This window comes from Rousettus aegyptiacus, unplaced genomic scaffold (assembly GCF_014176215.1).
Source record: "Rousettus aegyptiacus isolate mRouAeg1 unplaced genomic scaffold, mRouAeg1.p scaffold_m13_p_17, whole genome shotgun sequence".
Lineage (NCBI taxonomy): Eukaryota > Metazoa > Chordata > Mammalia > Chiroptera > Pteropodidae > Rousettus > Rousettus aegyptiacus.
In genome coordinates this window covers 10,470,577-10,486,632 of record NW_023416292.1, presented here as the reverse complement: position 1 = coordinate 10,486,632, position 16,056 = coordinate 10,470,577, and the positions used below count along the sequence as shown (strand labels likewise).

The window sequence follows — 16,056 nt, the reverse complement described above, 5'->3', positions numbered from 1 at the left end:
ACATAAAGTCTCTCTGAGCCTTAGTCTTCTCATCTATGAAATTCCATCACGACAGTGTGTCTTCACCGATGGGAGTGGTTAGTTGACGGACCTAGAAGGCATTTAAATCAGAGAAAGATAAGCACTATATGATTTCACTTATATGTGGAATCTAAGGAATAAAAAGAAAAAACTAATCGAAAACAGACTCACAAATATAGTGGACAATTTGGTGATGGACAGAGGGGAGGGGGTTTGGGGAGCTGGGAAAATGGAGTAAAGGCTTAAAGAAGTACAAATCAGTAGCTGATGGATGGTCGCAGGGATGGGGAGCATGGCATAGGGCATGCAGTTAGCCTGAATACGCTGGCTAGGTGGGGGGTCAGGGGAGGGAGGGAGCAACTGGGGGATCATTTTACGAACTATACAGATGTCTAACCAATGTACTGTATATCTGAAACTAATTAAAATATTAAAAAAGATAACAACTGTTCATATATGTTACAAAGAGCAGAGTGAATGGACTTTGGAGACCAACATTCAGACCACACTCACCTCCTCATTCTTCGGCCACGTCACCTTGGGCAAGTGACTCAAATTCAATCAGCCCATGAAATGGGGAGAATATTAATTTAGGAAACTGCGTGTTTTAAAATGTGATAGTATGGGTAACATGTGTAGCAGAGGCCTGGCTTCCAAGATAATGCTCCGATGAAAACAACATACTCATCTTTCACAAATATATCTTTTTATCATAGTTTATTTAGCATGGTAATATTTATGTTTTTGTATGTGCTTTGTATTCAATTCTTTTAGCCCTTGCTGGAGCCTATAAATTAGAAATTAAAAGACATTGAGTTCTAGACTCTTTCCAGCTGGACATGTCACTGATGAATGTAAATATTTAGAGTTTAGAAAGTGCTAAAAAATTACAACTTCATTTATATAATATGAGAATCTGCCACACAGTTATGATTTGTACCTATTATAACTATTGCATCACAATCAATTATCCTGTCAGTATTTCTGCTTTTTTTTTTAAAGGGAACTAGACATTGTGTTTTTATTTTACTTTTCTGATCATCTCTTTTCATTGTTTTATTCTATTTCAAAGGACATTTAACTGCATTACAAACACATAGTAAGACTAGATATATATAAGCCCAGGTTTAATGGGATGAGTTAGTTTAAATATCTTAAATGTGCATTTTTGTAGTCACCTCACAGTAATTTATTGTCTTGCAAACCAAGCTTGAAAATAAAAGTTGTTTTAATTCAGCATTTGCAGATTGTAAAGACAGCCTCCAACCTTCCTTCTACACTTTTAAACACTTTTTTTTACTTCTGCCTCCGAAATCTTAAACTATTTGCAACTGTGCTTATCGGTTTAAATTCTTTAGGCCTTGGTAGAGGCACTGTTTATCACTACAAATTTCTTCTCTGTCGTGCGTGAAGCACAAGGGAGAATAAGCATATCATTCTCTTGTTTTAAAAATCAGTCTCAGGGTAGATGCACTTCAAAAGCTTGGGGTTCAACTTTGAAGTTCCCTCTACTTCAAAAGCTCTGCCTTGAAGTGTGTTGTGGAGAGAAATGCACACCAAGACATCGTGAATTCTAAGGTTTGTTGAGAATTACTTCCTGTGCTAAAAAAATTAAAACAAAATAATAAATAAGGGAAAGTCAATCTGAAAGAATACTTGTAGAGATATAAAAATCAAATTTTCCTTTACCAAGAAAAAAATTTGTTTGTCCTGGGAAAGTTTCAGCATGCTTTTTTTTCATAGTTTATCCTATCAATAACTTTCAACCAAAAGACGTAAGTTGTTCACTCTAAATAAGATATCATAAGCAGTTTGAGTATTTTTTAAATCTTAATAAAATTTAAAATAGCATTAACTAGAGACCATCACATAGAGCCAAGAGTAAGAAAGAGTAGGGCTATTCGTTTTTGTCTTATAAGAATGATTTAAAGTGCAACTTTGTGAAATGAGGAAAGAAGAACGGTAGCCTAAAAGATAAATGCCATTTGTTTTACTTAGAAGTTATACTTAAACTATGGTAATTCCTTAAGGACAGAGGTGTTTCTCTGTTTTGTCTCTTTCACTAGACTAATACCAGTCACACTGTAGGTACTCAAAAAAAATTTGCTAAATAAATGAATGAATTTCTAAAGAACCAGAGAGGACACAGATAAAAGATAGCAATGTGTTCTCAGGAATGAAACACGAGTTTCCTACTCAAACATCATTAAAATCGAGAGCTGGAAGAAACCTTCAGAAATTACGCAGACCTCTACTCCTCAAAGCGTGGTCCACAGACCAGCGGCATAAGCATTATCTTAGACGAGGAGATTCTCAGTGCCCACCCAGAAGTACTGAATTAGAATCTGCATTTAGCAAGACCCCCAGGCGATTCACATGCACAACAAAGTTTGCAAACCTAAACTTAGATGGCCCCTGTGTTCACAATAGAGTCCTGTCTCCAGACCTGAGGGTGAGTCTGCTAACCTATTGCAGGATGGGACAAAAACGAGAGGCCTTGGGGAAACTGATTCCATAACCGATAAGAGAGAGAAGAGTGGGTCTGAAGAGCAGGCACAGATTCCCAAAGAAAACAGAAGTTTCTGACATAGGCTGAGCAAACTGTCAACAAGATATGTTGAAGACCATGTAGACGTACTTCCCAATGGGGTGGGGGGTGAGGGAAGGCAGCCATAGTCCATTCAGATAGTTTTCTTAGAGGTCCAACAAGGTAGTAAGTTCCTTTTGGTGCTTCGGATGGTCTGTGTGGGTTACACAGCCTCAGATACCAGCTGGAAAATAAGAGAAGGGCTCTGAGGTTGGGATGGCAGAAGGAAGGAAAGAAGGAAGGTAGGCAGGAAGGCAGGAAGGCAAGAGAAGAAAGGAGAGAGAAAGAGAGGGAGGGAGGAAGGGAGGGAAGGAGAAGGAAAGTATCCAAAAAAATGTGAGAAGACCATAAGGCAACCTCAGGAACAGAGGAAAAGGCAGGCACAACGGACAGGTAACCAGTTCTATTAAAGATCTGCGATGCGACAGAAATTGAACCAGATGCTTTGCATATAGTATAGGATTAAATCCCATAAGAAAGGCATTATTATCTGGATTTTCAGCTGAAAAGAAAAACTGAGGCTCAGCGGAAAACATGAACAGTCATGTCATTTCATAGGAATCACGTATGGCCAATGACATAAAGAGCTCAGCTTTACGAGAAATCAGGGAAATGCAAGTCAACGCCAGAGGCCACTATGTTTTGTTAACTATACGATTGATAAAAACGAAGAAGCCTGACTACACTGAGAGTTGCCACAGAGATGCATTAATAAAATCTCTCATACATTCCTAATGGAAGTATCAATTGGTATAATCGCTTGGGAAAAACTTTTAGCATTAACTTTTAAAATTAAAGTTGTGCATGCCTTTCAACCAAATAATATATGTAGATACGCCCCATCCTTTCAGTGGTTGCTGGGCTTAGTAACTCGTTTCCATAAAATGAGAGAATGGAAAGAGAAAACTAGTAACGTTATAGTCAAAGACACCTGACAAACACTACCTTGACCAAACTGTATTCGTTTTTTTAGAGCTGCCATAATAAATTATGACAAACTTAGTGGCTTAATACCACAGGAATTTATTCTCTAATGGTGCCAGAGGCTACAAGTCCAGAATTGAGGCAGCGGGAGAGCTACGCAGGGAGGGCCACCCACCCTTCCTCGGAAGCCTCTAGGGGAGAATCCTCACTTGCTTTGTTCTGCTTCTGGGAGCTCTCGGTGTTCTAGGTATGGGATGCCCTCACTCCAGTCTCTGCCTCCGTGTTCACATGGCCTTCTCTCCCGTATTTCCATGTCTAAATCTCCCTCTCTTTTCTCATAAAGATACCAGTCATTGGATTTAGGGCCCACCCTAAATCCGGGATAATTTCATCTTGAGATCTTTAACTAATTACATCTTCAAAGACCATAAACCATAATTCCAAATAAAGTCCCATTCTGAGGTTCTAAGTTGACACGAATTTTGGAGAGACACAATTCAACCTGATACGCAAATAATTAAAGTCAACATCGCCAGGAATATCACGTGGACATCATGTACCCGCTGATATGATGTGATAAGAAGGGCAATGTGCTGCTGTGATAATCCTCCCGACATCCGTAAACGTGGTATAATCATGAGGAAAACATCGGGCAAAACGAAATGAAGAACATTCTACGAAGCACCTACTGTACCCTTTAAAACAAAGTTATGAGGATCAAGGAAGATTGAGACATTGTCATAAACCAGAGAAGACTAAGGAGACATAGCGACTAAATGCAATACGGTAACCTGAACTGGACGGTAGTAGACAAAACTTGTGACATGAATAACGACTCGAGATTAGTCAATAGTAACGAACCACTGTTGGTTTCTTAGTTTTGACGAATGTACTGCAGCGATGAGGACATTAAAAGAAATACATGGGGTGAGAGGCACATAACTCTTTGTACTATCTTTACAATTTTCTTATAAATATCAAATGATGGAGGAATAATGGATAGTTTAATAGTTGGCAACGAAAAAATTTACTAAGAATATGAAAAATAAAGTTAGATCCCTACTTTACACCATATACAAAGGTGAATTTCTAAATGTGAAAGGATCGATAGAACTAAGCATTTAAAAAATATCATCATGACCTTGGATTAGAATATGATGCAATAAACAAGACTTCAAATACATAAGCCATAAGTTGAAATATTGAGGGATTTTAATAATTTCTATTCAACAAAAAATAACCATGAATAACATTTCATAGGCAAAGGAAGAGAAAATACTAGCAATTTTCAAAACTGCAAGGAATTAATATCTAAAATATACAAAGAACTCCTATTCAACATGAGAAATGAAAACGATATAGTAAAAAACTGAGTAAAGAACATAAATAGGCAATTCGTGGAAGGAAAATCTCAAATTTCCTTCTTAGTTATGAAATCAATACAAAGTAAAACCAGCATTTACACTCATCAGTTTGCATAAATTGGGCGTAAGATAATACAGGTGCTGTAGGGAAACAGGATTCTCATGAACTGCCAGCGGAAGTACTAACTAGTGTGCTCATTCTTAAAAACAGTCTGGTAATCTTTGAAGAACTGTGCTATGCCTACAATAGCGATCCTCCTCTTGGCTATGTATCCCAGAAAACCCTCATACAGATCTCTAAGGAGGGATATAAGTGGGAGTTCGTCCCAGTAATAAGTCTGGCAGCAGATAACTGAGGTCAGCCTATGTATCATCACTGAAGAAGTGGAAAGGTTTAAAAAAAATTTAAAAAGGTAATGTCATGTAGTAAGCAAGTAAGCAACACAGAGCTCTCTTAAAAAATATAGCCATGAAAAAAGATAAACAGGATGGGTTCTGTAATACCGTGGTATGTAACAGCCATTTTAAACTCGCGTGCATAAAAACACTATTTTGCAATAATAGGTATATCCAAAGTACTATCTCAACCCCATTGGAGTGGACGCCTGAGAGGAAAGAGGTGGAGGAGAAATAGGGTGTGGCTAGGGAGGAGCAAAGGGTAAAAAAATAGAAAAGAAAGCAAAGGTTAGACCTTTCATGATTAATCAGATTGTATACCATTAACTGGATAGGGGTACCTCTGAGCTTGAGACTGAGGGACAAAAAAGCCATATTCCAAAACCAAATATATGTATATAGTATTTTTCCATCAACGCGTATTTTATACACCTCCTAAGTACTCAACACTCATCTAGGCACTGGAGCTCCAGGGAACCAGGACAAAGTCCTTACCTTCATTATGTTTGCCTTTTTGCATCAGTGACAGAGTGTAGCTAAGTAAACAAATACACATAAAATATAATATCAAGTAGAAGTGCTGCAAAGAAAGAAAGAGAATGAGAGATCGATATTGAAGGGGGTTATGGAAGCTGTCCCGGGTGGCGCAGCCTTGGTCACCAATGGCCTGAAGAAAGTGACATGTGAACATCAGGGGATGAAAATAGGAAATTACCGTGGGAAATAAATACGAGTAAATAAAAAATGTCACTTGAAAATGGTCATGAGGATTGTTGGATTTGACAAGTGACATTCCCAAGGTGAGGGGACACTCTCTAGGGGAGTCGTGTTGAATTTGAGTGCTGTGTAAAAACCCGCGACGGAGCTCGAACGAAGGTCAACACTAGAGACCAAGTGTGGAAAAGAGGCACAGAGCAGGGAGCAGTGGGTAAGACTGATGAGGAAGCAAAACAGAGAGAGAGAGAGAGAGAGAGAGAGAGAGAGAGAGAGAGAGAGAGAACCATGGAGAATGTCTACCTTCAGAGGGCAGAAAGAGGAAGAGGAGACAGTAAAAACAAAAAGGCAGGGAAATTAAAGGATTCGATATTGCGCAAGTCCAGAGAGAGGGTAATCGAATTTAGAAAACAGTGTAAAAGGTCAAAAAGACGGACAGAGAAATCACCATCAGATTTCCACATTTTTGTTTGGCACTACATTATCTGAAGGCAATTTTACTAAAGTGTGGGAAAGTACAGAAATAAACGTTTCATGAACACTTTTTATGGATTAAGCATTTTACATATATTACCTCATTTAATTTTTCCACCCTAAAATGTAAACATCATTGTCACTATTTTACAGATTTTTTTTAAAAAGACTATCACAAACATGAAGTGAAGAAGTAAGAATTCAAATCAGATTTATTTGGCTACAAAGTCTATGCTCTATCCCCCAAAAGTTCCCCGGGTTCAAGAAATAAACAGATGGCTAAGGATATATTTTTTTAATGCTCCTTATAAAGAAAGACTAATAGCACTAACTGAGCGCTGACTATGTGATAGCTCCTGCTCTGAGTGTGCTGCTTATATTACCGTAATCATCACAGCGGCCCTGTGAAAGGAGTTGTGCTGGAGCCGGTGGTTCCCGCTCCTTAGAGCCAAAGGTAGACATCTCACCCAAACTCAGAATTCCGTGAGGCCATGTTCGTAGCTTGGAATCAGTCGGTGTGCAGGTACTTACACCATGGAAAATGGCACACTTACAGGTTAGAACTTCCTCCCTCACCTGCCCCCGGAACCTGATTAACCGCACTGTCATGGTCATGCCCATTTCACAGGGCAGGGAGCCCCGGCACTGCGTCCCTCGGCTAATAAGAGGCAGGATGCACATGGAACCCAATCTCTATATAGAGATTCTAGATTTTTAACCCTTGCGCCGTACGGTCACGTACCGCTTCGTGACAACGCGGAGAAACGCGGAGGCAGGCGACTTCACCCTCGCGCCACCGTCGTAGAGTGTACCACACAAGCCCAGGCGGAATCCAGCTCACCGCTCTAACTGTGCGTGCTATACTTTTACGAGACTGGCGGCAGGTGGGTTTGTTGACACTTGTTCACACTAGCATCACCGCGAACACAGAGTGATTGGAGTGTAAGCCCCGACTACTGACTCTTCTTTATGGAATGCAAGCGCCTGGCGTAGGCGGGGATTGCCACGCATGCACCTCACGGAAGGCCACGCAGAATAAACGCGTGGCCAGCGACACAGCCGAAGAGCCGGGCCACCTCCCTCCACTGAGCATCCTTCCTTCACCGACCTCGGTCGACATCATTAACAGATTATTTGGGTTCCTCGTTTTCTTTCTCTTCCTGTGCTTCAAATTCCCGCTCTTAGGTTTCGAATTCGCCAATAAAGAGTGAGCCCGCCAAACCCTCGGTCCCCGTCCTCGACCCCAACAAAAGCAGTACCCCGAGCCTGAGCACGTGCTCTCTCTACTCACGGCCTCTGCTGCGGTCCCCCGGCGCGCCTCGTTTGCTCCTGGGTCTGTAAGTGAGAAACCCCTTTTTTCTTCAACGTCTCCTAGGGGTTATCGCTCACGGGTGTCTTACACTCTGTGAGAGACACAAAGGTGCTTCCAGCTGTAATATTGGCTCAGAAAGGGGCGGTGTCTGCGGGAAGCGCACAGGGGCCAGGGGAGGGCTCCCAGGCATCACTAGACGATAGCATTACTATCGATGAACAGACCGGCTCGCGCCGAACAGTAATGCCTTGCGCTATGACAGTAAGAAGGCCGTGACTGGCACCAGACGATAGGTATTTTTCTTCTCTGTTATAACTGTATGGGACCACCCTCGTATCAACGATCTGCCGTTCACCAAAACATCATTCGGAGGTGCGTGGCTGTTCTGAGATACTTAGAACTTGAGAAGGTGGTGAGATCCAGGGAAAATACGGTGAACTAGAAAACTTGATCTGTTCAGAGGTAGAGGAGGTAGAGTGGGCAGAGATGGGGAAAATGAAGATGCAAAAGGGACTTGGGGACTACACTGCTGTGCGACCAAGTGGGAGGACAGACAACATGGAACTACAATTGCAGATATTAGCGTTGGACGGAGCAAGGGTAAGGGACATTTTTACCTAGAAAAGGAGTGGACAGAGATCTAATGAATGTACACAGGGATTTTAGAAGTGGCAAGAAGGAAAATTAAGACATGCACGTGATATGGACCTCAGCCTTGTCTGTGTAATTAAAACTAAGGTTATTCGTCGAAAGTGATGGACAGAGTTTAGTTGAAAACATTAAGAAAGTGGAAACGTTGTTATAGACTATAGTGTTTCACCAGCCCTGAGATATTTTTAAATAAATATTATATATAGAAAAACTTAAGTGAGAAGGCGAAATCCCACCACTTGGTTAATATGCTGCAATTTGCTAAACTGATCAGCAAACAACTGCTCCATTCAATCTGTAGCAGATGTGCTACAATTTGCATACATACTGTCTGGCCAGCCCATGTCAGGTGGTATGGAGGAAGCTGGCTTCGTATACTTTACTGAGTTCGCGTTGCCTAGGGAGACAAATGATCAGTAAAATACAGTAGAATGACAAATATTTATACTTATTTTGACCACGAGGATGTGACCTCTGAGAAATCAACCAGAAATCTGTGCTCAAGGAAATGCATTTGCAACCAATTTCATTTTAGCTAAATTTATAATAACATATTCAAATCGATGTAATAGCTACCTCACAATTTTCTAATAATAGTCATGTGAGTTTAACTATTTGCTGGTAACCAGATCAGAAGGAGAGGACATCTCTGAAATGAATGCGATATGGTTTTAAAATGATTCAAATTGTGGGAGAATCAAATTGACTCTACTTTTTTGAAGACTTGTCATAACTTTTTTCTTCCTGTATCATCTTTTTATACACCGTGTCAGCAGCCCGATGTTTGGTTTTACGTTCTTATACATGATAGATACGTGGGAGTGAAATGTGCACAATGCATGAACATTGAATCACATCTACATACTTTGAAAGTGTACTAACTGCAAAAAATAGTCTTGGATTCTTCACGAGGTCTCAATTTGTATAGAACTGATGTTTTAAGTGGTTGTTTAAATTTTAATTTGACATATAGTAGGCAGTAAAGGGTCCTTTAAGGAAAAATAAGTTGAAATCTTTTAAAATCAGTTAATCTTTTTGACAGACAGAACCTGCGAGTGCCTACAATGATTCTAGCATTCCTAGTTCCTAGTCTCACTTCAGAATTATTCTCAGGAACAATTGTTTGTAATAGCTTCTCTTCCACATCAGTGTTGATTTTCAACTGGTCGTCACCATCTGAATCTTCTCTTATAAGCCAGCACCAGATTTTACCTCACAGTCACTCAGAGTCAGACACGGATATAGACTCGACCCCTTTCTATAGGATAAAGTGACATATTTCTTTGGGACTTATAATGTACACTAAATTTTTATTTTGTTTACCATGTGCAGTAGTTTTTCTCCATACATGCTCCCTGGGGAACAAGGAAATCTCCTTGAGAATAACTCTTACACTCTGGATGGCTTCATGGCTTCTTTGTTTTCCTTCTTCAACTAGAGTGAGCATACACAGAGACAATTACTTCACACTGTAAAAGAAACAAAATGACTGCTTTTTCTTTTATCACTCTATTGCGTGTAGCCAGTACTCTATATTCAGGAGACTTCTGTAGTCTGTGATGTCCTTCTTCATAACAATACACCAAAGATACGTTAGGCAAAGAACAGCAAACAAACAAAAATGTAGATCTAGGAGGCTGTATGATTTTTAACCCTTTACATGGCCTGCTTGTGCCAACAGCTAGAAGAACTCATTCTAGAAACCCAACTACATTTCACATAGAGAACTGTGGCTTTGTTCCTCACTGGAGCATGCTGGTTCATAAATCCAAACTCGAGTGACACAACACGTACAGCACACAGATCTGTCTATGTGGAGAAAAAAAGAATCCAGAGATTTCCAGGAATTCTTTTGTAAAGCAACAAATAAATGTAACATGTCACACACCAGGGTAGAAAGAGCTACAAGGCACTGCTCCTTTTATGATAGTTCTATATCTTCTGATGATTACTTTTTCTGTTTTCCATCTTATTTTTTTCATGCTGCTTCAGTACCAATTGCAGGTCCCCGTCATGCTGGAAATGGCTGTTCCTCTTCCTCTGGACTGATCCAAACTCACATCTCTATGCACCTGTGAACACGTCTGCACGGAGGTGCTGATGGATGAGTGTGGGATGAGGGTGAAGGTCTGTGTCATGTGATCCAACGTACTACACTTTCTCTCCCCAACCTCATCCCTATTCACCTACCACAATAAGAGCAGCCTAGGGTTTTGCTATTTAAAAATGTCTTGAATATGTGTGGTCTGTTGAGGCAATGTGTATAGATTGAAATACATAAAATTATTATTATTTGACTTACAAAAATGGCGATTCCTTACGCCAACCTAAAAGCTCTGTTCAAGTACCACCATCCAGTACAGTGAAATATACTGTTAGTTTAATAAATGTTCATTTTCAAGCTGTCAAATATTGCATTACTACCACTTTTCCACAATTCAATAATTAATCACATATCATCACTTTTATTTATTTTATACCTACATCTTGACATGAAGACATTTGATTGGTATTTCTGATTCTATAATTTGAGAAGGGAATTTTCCAGCCTACTGTGGCTAATCTAGTCATGTTTTTATTATTACTACCCAATAGTGCATGAGCAACTCTCTCAGGAAATAGACAGAGAGAGGCAAGTATAAATCAAACTAGTTTTCCTGATAGTTTACAGTAGGGTAATTTTTTGTTATGAACAAAGCTGAAATGAGGCTTAGAAATTAATCCATTGCCTATGTCCCCTTCCTTGGGGAAAATTCAATGCTAGTTGCAGATATAATGGTGAAATAGATATCTACATTATCATCCATAAAACTTCCCAAACCTTCCAAGGTAATTTTCATCCAAATACAGTATATGTGATTATGTGGGGCCAGTAACACAAAACCAAGCAATGTAATCCTCTAAAATACTTTTATGAGGAAACTAGATATGCTGTGAATTCTCGAGAGCATTGTGTTACAGAATTAAGACTACATATGAAAAGCACATAAGAGGCTGAAGACATCTTGGGAAACCGGAAAAGTAAGCCACTACCCGAAAAGGAAACTTCTATTTACGCAATACTTCTTTCTTTATGTGGGGCCTGGCAATTCGATGCATTTAATAAATTATAGTATGGTTCTTACACCCTAAAAAGATCATTTAACTCACAGAGACAATTTATCTTACCTAGATTACCAAGAATTCTACACCTCTGAAAGGAATTCTTAGAATCTAAGTACTCCCAGTGCTTTAATTTTATGTCTCTTTTGTAGATGTCACAAAAATAACAAAAACTGAAACATTCTCTACATCTCTAGTTTTAAAAGAAACTGGAATCTCCAATATCCCTACGATAGTCATATAAATTAACAATCTTCGTTTATAATTTTTTTTTTTTACAACTAGAGACATTATAGTAGGATAAAAAAATTTCCAGAGTTAAGTATATTTTTGAAGTTTATAACTACAGGAAACTATGTTATACTAAATATTTTCATCAAGGCTTTTATACTTCAAAACTTAAAATTTGTAACACTTCTATAATGTCATTATTTTACTTCAAATTTAACTCAATATCAAATTTCATATAGTTTCAGCCCATCATATTTCTTTTTATTTAAATTGTCTTACATTTGTTTAAATAACCACCCTGACATACTTTGGGAATGAAAGGTTAAAGAAACTGTGGCATATGCATACCATGAAATACTACTCAACAATTGAAAAGAATAAACAAAGTCTACGGCCATGCCATCCTGAACAAGCCTGACCCTGTCTGATCTCCAAAGCTAAGCAGGGTCAGGCCTGGTTAGTACTTGGATGGGAGACCACCCAGGAAGACCAGGTGCTGTAGGTGCTAAAAAAAAATAAAAGATAAAGGATTGTAAGTTGACAAGGTCTTTACAATCTGTGAGGTCAACCAAGGGTTGCCTCGCCTAAAAAAAAAAAGAAAAAAGAAAGAACAAATGATTAATACACACACCCACCTATATGAATACCCAGAGAATATATTGAGTTTTTTTAAATCCCAAAAGATTACATGCTACATGATTGCGTTTCTATAACATCCTTGAAATAACAAAATTATAGAAATGAAGATTAATGGTTATAAAGGGTTAAGTAGGGAGTGAAGGGTACATAGAAAGTGGATGTGGTTTTAAAAGGTAACCTGGATGCTCCTTTGTGGTGATGGAAATATCATGTATCTTGACTTTATCAATATCCTGCACTATATTGTACTATATGTTTGTACTATAGTTTTGCAAGATGTTACGTTAGGAGAAAGTGGATAAAAGTGTATCGGATCTCTCTGTATTGTTTGTTACAACTGCAAACTGCAAGTGACTCTACCAATATCTCAAAATAAAAGGTTTAGTTAAAAAGTCAATGAGAAGTTAATTTTTAGAGCCAGTTCTGCCAGTTTTTTCTTTATAATTCTTGTGTTGTGTCTGCTTGGGAAGACTTTTACTCTCTTCTTCAAGAGTAGAGAAATGTCCTCCTTTATCTAATATTTTGATAGGTTTACTTTTTAAATACAAAACTTATCCATGTTTTGATGTGCTAAAATCTTATAATCCATGGCTTTCCTCTTTCTGAATCATACCACAGCTTTTTTGATAAAATACTAGATGTGTATTAGCTATTTTCACAACACCTTGTACTTTGTCTACATTCTCTAAGAGAAAAAGGAACAATATTGTCATATCTGCATTCTCTTATAAATGTCATTAACCATGCTTTTGACAACTATAATGGGTTTTATACATTCTCAAAAGAAATCGCTATTAAGATACTTCATTTTTTTAATGTCTCCAGATCATCAAATTTATGAAATATACATATAATTCAATGCTGAAGGAATTTATCATTAAAAGGGCAATTTCGATTAGTCAGGCCATTTTTTAAATCCATCTGTCCAAAATGTCATTTGCTCTTTTGGCATTGAGAAAACTGATATAAAGTTCTGAAGAACTGAGAAAAGTTTATATTTCTTAAGTATTTTTAATTTTTTAAATGAAGAAGCCATAAAAGACACCCTAGTAGGTTTTTCTCTATTTTGATTTTGTCTAAAATTTCAACTAGCTTAAGTTTACAATATTCAAATAATTGTTGTAGATGTCTTATAGTGATAATTATTAAAACAATAATATCAACCTTATTATCTTAAAGTAGACATATTTTTTTATTCCTTTAGAAGTGTGATTCTTTGAAGTGTTTGGGACCTAAAAATGACCAGTCAAAAGACCATCTGTCACTATTTTTATAACACTATTCAGTATAGTAAGCACTGATGTCTGGAAAATATAGTCCCTTGGTTTTAATACATTCCTCTGACCAAAACTGAATGAATGAATGAATGAATGAGTAAATAAATAAATAACTTTATTTTTCCAATGTAAGTGTTTTCCAAGTGTTTATATAAGCAAAACCGAAACACCTAATTGGGAAGTTATTTGCCGATACTAAAAGCAGACCAGTAAACCTTCAAGTGAAATTTCTATCTCCCCGTTGTTCTGATTAAGTCACCCCGTGCGGTGGTGCAGGGTCACCCAGCTCCAGGTCGCACCGCGAACGTGGACTGCGACAACCTGCACAAATCCAGGTGACAGCACTTCAGTTCAGACAGGTCGCCTTTGATCCCATTCCCTCTCTGCCGTTTTACAACATCGAGGCGCCACAGACCACAGCTGTGCGACGGAAGAAACCATTCGGGGTAAAGGGAGGGGAAGGGTGACAGGAAAGGCTTGTCTTGAGAGGAGAGTGACTAAGTGAGCCTCGTTCCCAAACACCCTGACCGGCATCTCACTGAACTAAGAGATGGAAAGCAAGGCCTCTTTCTCTAACACATCCCCCTACTCCGCGTTCTTACTCTAGAGTAGCACCCTCAATGCACGAAGGCAGAAAAAGAGAAAGATAGTACAGGAAACGGACCCCGGGGCAGAAAGGCCACCCCAGGGCTTGCCCTGCCTGGGCCACAGGGCTCCGTGATGTCCGGAACAGTTCCCCTGACATGCTGCAGCTGATGGTTCAGAAGTGCACCCTGGGGAGATCAGAGCACGCACAAGAACCCCAGGCTTCCCGTGAGTGGCAGAAACATGTAATGGTCACGAGCAAACTAGCGACCGTGGATTCGGAGGCTTGCTAAACATGTTACTTAAATTTTCATAAGCACTGACCAAAAATACTTGAATTGGAGCTTAATTTAGTTTTCTTGAGGAAACGAGAAAATGGCATCACATCAAATATACATAGTCAAGGAAAGTGATTGTCTTTAAAAAAAAAAAAAAAGGACCAAGGGAATGACATCAAAATATTTAATAGTAAAGACTGATTATAACGGGGAGCTACCGAGAGCCACCCCAGGATACAGCATTCCCAGCCTGTTCTGAGAAGAAATCCTGTGGACAGAATGGCTTTTATCAGCTTCATTTGCCACCTGATAGAAAAGATTGGGTACACAATTTAAACAAAGAAATAAATGTAAATAAAAGACATTCTAAGTAAGAATCCAGCTTTCTCATTCAGGTCATCAAAGTACTAATGAGAAGCATGCATTTCTAAGGTATTCCAAAGTTTTTTTTTTTTTAGTAAACCAGACACTGACAATCTTAGATTAATGTTTTACAGATTTAAAACTAAGAGATTTCCTTGTGTAGGGAGAGAATATTCCAGAAGTTGAGTTCGGTTGGAATACCACCCGCACCCTGGATTTGGAAGCCGGCGTCAGTACTCAGGGATGAGTGTGCCTTTGCCGGGAGGCAGCTCACATACCTGTGAATCCAGAGATTATTGGGATTCAAAACGATCCTCGCGCTTGCAGTCTGATTTATGTTCTATACTAGAAATTACTTGCGGTGAATGTTATTTGAAAAGAGCAGGAAATGGAAATTTTTTTTATTAATTTTCTGCTGAGACTTTTTTGTGGGGGGAAGCTTGGTTTCCTCATAGGGGGATGACATCCGACAGCCACATGCTAGTCACAACGCTAATCGCTGAAACCACACTAAGCAGTTTGCAAAAGTTGACCTCTAGAGGCCTCGTCCTCTCTTTTTCTGTGGCTTTTGTTGTTACTGTTACTAATAACGATATTAATAACAGCTACCTGTTCTGAGCACTATGATACAACAAACACTATCACACGTACAAAGCTATGAATCCTCACGACAGCCTTGTGAGGAACGTTATCATTTAAATGTAAAGAAATTGAGCCTTGGAGAAATCGAGTAACTCCTCAATATCACAGCATTTACACAAGAGGGGGTGGGGTAAGACAACTCTCTTCTTCCAGGTGACTCTGGATGCTTAGCAGGACTGCTGTTCCCAACGTCCTCTCCCCAGCTCTGCGCACAGCACCTCCCAGCTCCGAGGCATCACAGATGGCCCACAGTCCCCGAAACGCGCCACACTGCCGAGTTTCCCTTGGACAGAACGGGAAAGATAACTATTTCCCAGTCGCATGCTCGCTAGGAACACGGCTCCGTGCGTAGACGGTGCTTCGCCGCGGGCAGTGAACGAGCATCGCAAACGCTTTTAGAGGAGCCGCTCTGTGTTCGGCTCTCTTCTACACACTTTATTTCTATTAACTGATACCATTGTTGCCCCAACTGTACAGCAGAGGAAAAGAAGTTTCC

The 16,056-nt window shown here is 39.3% G+C and overlaps 1 long non-coding RNA gene and 1 pseudogene across 1 annotated transcript in view; one reads left to right on the top strand and one right to left on the bottom strand.

Annotated features, from left to right (window-relative positions):
* The window catches only part of LOC107521650, a 131,428-nt gene extending 116,172 nt beyond the window's left edge, over nucleotides 1-15,256 (bottom strand). Inside the window, exons 1-2 of the long non-coding RNA XR_001599617.2 lie at nucleotides 15,197-15,256; nucleotides 7,772-9,912 (exon numbers count right to left, since the gene is read on the bottom strand). This is a non-coding gene — a long non-coding RNA (uncharacterized LOC107521650). The remainder of the gene's footprint in view (nucleotides 1-7,771; nucleotides 9,913-15,196) is intronic.
* Nucleotides 12,163-12,281, top strand: LOC118613083 (annotated as a pseudogene).
* Nucleotides 15,257-16,056: the final 800 nt, after the last annotated feature.